The sequence below is a fragment of the Gossypium hirsutum genome, chromosome A06, assembly GCF_007990345.1.
Source record: "Gossypium hirsutum isolate 1008001.06 chromosome A06, Gossypium_hirsutum_v2.1, whole genome shotgun sequence".
Lineage (NCBI taxonomy): Eukaryota > Viridiplantae > Streptophyta > Magnoliopsida > Malvales > Malvaceae > Gossypium > Gossypium hirsutum.
The window spans coordinates 18,948,917-18,955,568 of record NC_053429.1 but is presented as its reverse complement, the minus strand read 5'-3'; the positions used below and the strand labels follow the sequence as shown (position 1 = coordinate 18,955,568).

Genomic DNA, 6,652 nt, shown 5'->3' with positions numbered 1-6,652 from the left:
GCAACTAAGGTGTAACACCTTGATTTGACGAAGTAGGTCAGATTGGTAAGCCTACACAAGTAAACAACGTCTAGGTTGCTGGACTTAGTCCAATGAATGTTGGTGGTTGTATGGCAAAGTATTTCATAGAACTTTGCCAATGCGGCAGGATATATTAATGAGGAATAGCAAGGTAGAGGTTAGGACAAGGACCTTACTAGGTGGATGTTTTCACTAATAATGTAACATCCCAAACTCATCTTTGTTTTCGAATTAAGGTGATGGAGTGTTACGGCACATATCAATACAATTTACATCATAAAACCATGCATTTTCTAATTTAAATATCAAATATTCAAATCTAATCATAATTCATTGCATGTATACTATTAGTAACCTTATATCGAGCCTACAAAGCCTAAAAAACAATTCGAGAATAATTAGAGACTTAATTGAAATAAAATAGAACAATTTAGAAAAACTTGAAAACAAGGGTTAGACGACTGTATGGCCAGGTCATGTGACATAGCCCAAGCCGTGTGGCCAAACTATGTACAATTCAAAATTTGGATCACATGTTGTGTCGCAGACCATGTGCCCGCCCGTGTGACATTTGAAATAGGGTCACACGGCCATGTCGCCAAACCATGTAACAACTTGATGCCGTGTGGAAAAACTTACACTTTAAAATAAATAAGACACACGGCCATGTGTGGCACACAACTGTGTGAAAACCTGTGTCCCAAGCTGTGTGCACATAAAATGACTTCCAAATCAAGCTAAAACAATGTTCGTTCCTTAGGTGTCAAGCCACACCAATTTCAACCATTCACATACCTTCAAAAGACATTCTAACAAGCCTAAAACATACCAAAGTATTCAATCTAAGTGCCTAACCAACGTACCCTCATTGGTACCATAATTTAAAAATCCAACAACCACACACTCTACAATCAAAAGTTAATACCTTAAATATGTACTTAACATACCCAAATCATTCATTCATCATATACATTTTACCACATTTCAAATTATCTTCATAAGACATAAACCAAATGACCAAAAGCATTTACAATCACAACCTTAAGCCAAAGTTACCAAACATGTTTACATAACTACAAAGATTTCCCAAACCAAATTTCAAATATTATTAACATGAACAAATTAACTGAAAAGGGCTCATAGTACATGCCATTTATAACCAACACCAAAATGACCAAAAATTCTACCGTGTTAAAAAAATTCTTTACTAATAACATTTTCTATTTAAGGTATTCTTGAGTCGTCGGTGATGTGATATCACTTTGAGACACACACATTTCATATATCTTGCCGAGATAGGATCATTTCCTTGGAAACCTATCTTATGGAAGTCAGGTTTTGGTGTGTTTTTTGCTTTATACAGTCACGAGTGAAAGTCTATGTAGAGGCCTCGATCAATGGTCATTATGAGGTCATGGATCAGAGTATAACAAGGGAGTCAGTTGATAGTCGTTATATGGGCACGAGCTCAAAATTTTTGGATACTCAGAGATGTTGTCTTATAAATATCATATAAAAGGCTGAGGGTATAATCATAGGGAAAAACTGTGGGGCACCTTTGATAAACACCAAATTATTACTAGATTTGTGGATTTTGGTGCTCTTAACCCAGTTATTTCATGTTTTGTACTTAGGAGAGCACCAAGAGTTAAAAGGAGCCAAAAACGAGCAAAAAAGGGACAAAATAGACCAAATCGAGAAGATGACACGGCCTAAGCCTTGCCACATGGGCAGATCACATGCCCGTGTCTTTCTAGGGTGTCGACCAATGCTTACACGATTCACACGGCCTGGCCATTGACCCACACAACCGTGTGCAATTTAACGGACAAACACGACCTGGCAATCACGTCACACAGCCGTGGCACATAAGCGTGTCCCCTTTTCAAGAAGCTGTATTTTACACGGAAAAGGATACTTAGGGAGGAAGAAATCCAATCCAAAGCCTATATAAACACCCTAAGTATGACTTAGAAAGGGGGCCTTCCTCCATAACTTTTCTGGAGTACAAAACCACACGCCAAGAATTACTTGAAGGAAGTCAGACGATCCATCCCGAAAGCCGGAGCTACTCCAAGACTAAAGATCTCTCTCAGAATTCCTTCAGGGGTTCTAGAGTTTTCTTTATGTTTTGTTATTTTCATACTTTTGAGATGTACTCTTATTTAGTTATGAACTAAAACCCCTAAATACCTAAAGGGAATGAAACCTAAGACGAATCTTGTTATTATTTTCTAAATCATATGATAAATATTTAACTTGTTCTTAATTATGTGTTCTAAATTCTTGTTTTGATATCCCAGGATACTGATTCAAGATATGCTCTTATTCAGAGGAGGAATAGACCCTGTCTAAGAGTACTTTTGTCATAATTAAGCGGAGTGATTGCGCGCCTAGAAATAGGATGACATGATTTTACCGGATTAGGGTGAAACCTAGTAAGGGAATCCATAGATCGAGTTAATGCAACCCTAGAGTGTTAATTAGGGAAAAGTCTCGGTTATTCAATATAGGGATTAGACATTATTAGTATTGAATAGGGATAATAACATAACTTAGGGATCTCTACGGAACAAGTTGAATGAATAAATCGTCCGATTCGGAGCCAGAATAACAAGTAAAGTCTAGGTGGATTTTTCCTTAGGTATTGTCTCAAGTCAATTGATTTTCCCAGAAGCAGTTCCCCAATTCTTTTCTCTGTGCATTCTTAGTTTAGATAATTAGTTAATTAAAACAAATAAAGCCCCTTTTTATTCTTAGGCTAGATAATAAAAAGACAGTCATTACTAGTACTTTTAGTTCCTTTGGGTTCGACAATCCGGTCTTGCTAAAACTATACTACTATCTGATAGGTACACTTTCCTACATCACGATAATATTTAGTTCAAGAACGAGTAATTATAAATATTTAAAACCTATCACGAAACCTTGTGATCAAGTTTTTGGCACCGTAGCCGGGGAACTAAAATATTAGGAACGCTAAATTTTTATTACTTTAGCCATTTATTTTTCTTGCATTTTAATTTAATTTTATTATTTTTATCACTAAATCATTTACTTTTTATTTCTCTTGGCAGGTTTTATAGTTTATGACTAGAAGAAACTCGTCGGGACCATTACTTTTTAACGAAGAAATCGATCGCGCAGTTCATAGAAGCCAAAGAGAAATAAGGCGCAGCTTAAGATACACAGCTTAAGATACTCAACCCCCAACCAAAGAGATGGCTGAAAACCAAGGCAATCAACTACCTCCTGCAATTGTGGTTAATCAAAATCCTACTCCACGCACTATGTATGATTATGCTAAACCTTCTTTAACAGGAACTAAATCTAGCATAGTTAGACCTGCTGTAGGTGCAAATACTTTTGAACTGAAACCTAACACAATTCAAATAATACAGCAGTTTGTTCAGTTTGATGGTTTGCAGGATGAAGATCCCAACGCTCACTTAGCAAACTTTCTGGAGTTTTGCGACACTTTCAAAATTAATGGCGTTTCTGATGATGCTATTCACCTTCGATTGTTCCCTTTTTCACTGAAAAACAAAGCTAAATAGTGATTAAACTCGTTACCACGAGGGTCTATCACTACTTGGGAGCAAATGATCGAAAAATTTTTACTAAACTATTTTCCACCGGCTAAAACAGCTAAATTACGTAATGATATCTCTTCTTTTGTGCAGATGGATTTAGAAACACTTTACGATGCATGGGAGAGATATAAGGACTTACTAAGAAGGTGCCCTCACCATGGGTTACCGCTTTGGCTTCAATTACAAACATTCCACAATGGTTTGAATCCCTCGACTCGGCAAATGGTTGACGCAGCTGCTGGCGGAACCATCAACAACAAAACACTAAAGAGGCTGATGAATTCATTGAAGAAATGTCACTGAATAACTATCAGTGGCAAGTCATGAGGACTAAGCCAACAAAAATAGTCGGCGTTTATAACGTCGACTCAGTTACTATGCTGTCAAATCAGGTAGAACTTCTTAATAAAAAGATTGATGGTTTACTTGGTTCTACGCAGGTACATCCAGTAATGAGGTGTGACTCAAGTGGAAGAGGTGTGCATACAGAATATCAATCCTTCAATCCTACAACTGAAAATGAACAAGTCAACTATATGGGTAAAAACAACTTTCGATCTCAAAATAACCCATACAGTAATACTTATAATACAGGTTGGAGGAACCACCCAAATTTCTCCTGGAGTGGTCAAGGGAATTAAAAGCCACAACATCTTCCGGGCTACCAACAACCACCCTACCAACAGGAAAAGAAGTCAAAACTTGAAGAGATGCTCTCAAAGTTCATATCAATGTCAGAAACCCGTTTTCAGAACACTGAGACAGTACTTAAAAATCAACAAGCGTAGATCCAAGGGCTCGAAACTCAGATAGGCCAACTTTCCAAAATGATCTCCGAACGACCACAAGGTAGTTTGCCAAGTAATACCGAACCTAACCCAAGGGAACAACTCAATGTAATTAATATTCAAGATGACGAAGGAGTCGTTGAGCCTGAAACAGAACCGATGCAAGAAACTATGGTAAGGAAGGGTCAAGGTAAGGTAGATCAAAATACAAACAAACCGGTGAATGAAGAATATAAACCTCGTGTCCCATACCCTAACGTGACAAGGAAAGACTGCTTAGAAGAACAATTCGGTAAATTCCTCAATCTTTTGAAAAAATTACATATTAACTTACCGTTTATTGAAGCTTTGTCGCAGATGCCAAATGCAATGAAATTTTTAAAAGAGTTTTTAGTAAATAAGTAGAAGTTGGAAAAAGCGACGCATGTGGAGCTAAACAAAGTCTACTCAGCTATTGTACAGAATAAGCTATCCCACAAATTGAAAGATCCAAGGAGTTTTACAATTCCTTGCTTAATTGGTAGTTTAGATATAAGTCATGCATTAGCTAATTTAGGGGCTAGTATTAACGTCATGCCTTACAAAATGTTTAAGCAACTAGGTCTCGGGAAACCTAAACAAACTAGGATGAGCATTTAATTGGCAAATAAAACTATAAGATTCCCTAGGGGTATTATTGAAGATGTTCTCATGAAAGTAGATAAGTTCATATTCCCCGTTGATTTCGTTGTTCTAAACATAGAGGAGGATAATAACACCCCTTTGATTTTAGGGAGGTCCTTTTTAGCAACTGCTAAAACAATTATTGATGTTGGCACAAGTGAGCTTACACTTCGTGTAGGAGACGAAACGATCACCCTTCAAGCTCGTAATTCTGGCATCACATCAAACATTGAAGGTAATGGTCCACACCAATCTACTAAAACTAACAATATGAATTTGCAGAAATTGAGCTTCAAAGAAGTTCACGAGCCATGTTTCAAAAATGATAGAGGACACATTCATGAAGAACGAAGGCTACGGATAGAGGAGCTAGACGAATGGCGAGCACATAAATCGAGAACACACGATAAACCAAAATTACGCCAGAATGAGTTCGATACCTCCCCAAATTTACTTAAGGTTGGTGATAAGGTCTTATTAGATGCCGCAGATCCCCACATTGTCACTACCACACCGAATGAAGAAATCCCTCTTACGGTACTCAGTATTTTTCCATTCAGTACGGTGGAGGTGAGTCATCCCAAGTTCGGCACTTTTAAGGTAAACAACACCCGATTAAAACCTTATTTTGATGAGATTGATACCAGGAATGAGGAGTATAAACTCCTCGAACCACCCTGACCATTCACTAGAGAGGTAAGTCGAGCTTAGACTATAAATAAGTACTTCTTGGGAGGCAACCCGAGAACTAACATATTTTGATTTCTTTATTTTTAATTTCTAACACTTTAAATCAATAACTTTATCTTTGAATTGCAAAGTTTTTCAACACACACGGCTAGGCACACTGTCTTGCCTAAAGCCGTGGCCAAACAGGGGAAGAGACACGACCGTTCGCTACGATCGTGTGGAAGCAGGACATGATTTCCCCAAAACATGGGATTCGATAAATCCCCATGGCCGTGCAACATGGTCGTGGGTGAACTTGATAGGTGAACACGAGTGTGGGATTAGAAAAACACAAGTGTGCCAGGTGCAAGGCTCGATTCTATTTCTTCGACACGGGCGTGAGACACGCCCATGCCGTTAAGCCGTGGACAACAATACATGGGCGTGGTACCCTAACACACGGGCGTGGGAGAAGCGAACAAAGCTAGGCACGACCGTGCGACATGGCCGTGTGCCTCACACTCCCAAGACACATGGGTGTGGGATAGTAGCTGGGCACGAGCTAAATCGTAAAATTCAAAAAACACGGGCTCACCTTCAGAGGACACGAGCATGGCTCTAGGCCGTGTGGCCCACCCCCATATAAGCAAACCACTGTTCATCTTCTTCCCCCTTTCAAAACCCTAGCCGAAATCTCCCCTTCTCCACTCCCTAATCCCTATTCTGGCCACCATTCCCCAGATTCTCATTTCCCCCAACCCCCAAACCATCCTAAAATCCACCCTACATTAATCCTCACTTTTCCATCTCTTTTCCATCCATTTTCCCTCCACACAGTTGTATCCCCCATGACACACGCTCGTGCTCACCTCCAACACACCCATGCACCACCCTACAGCAGCTTTTGGTACGCTATGT

At 39.0% G+C, this 6,652-nt stretch overlaps 1 non-coding gene across 1 annotated transcript; it reads right to left on the bottom strand.

Annotated features, from left to right (window-relative positions):
- Positions 1 to 3,671: 3,671 nt before the first annotated feature.
- On the bottom strand, positions 3,672 to 3,778 carry LOC121231642 (small nucleolar RNA R71). The gene has a single exon (XR_005929698.1). It is a non-coding gene; the product is annotated as a small nucleolar RNA R71 (small nucleolar RNA).
- Positions 3,779 to 6,652: the final 2,874 nt, after the last annotated feature.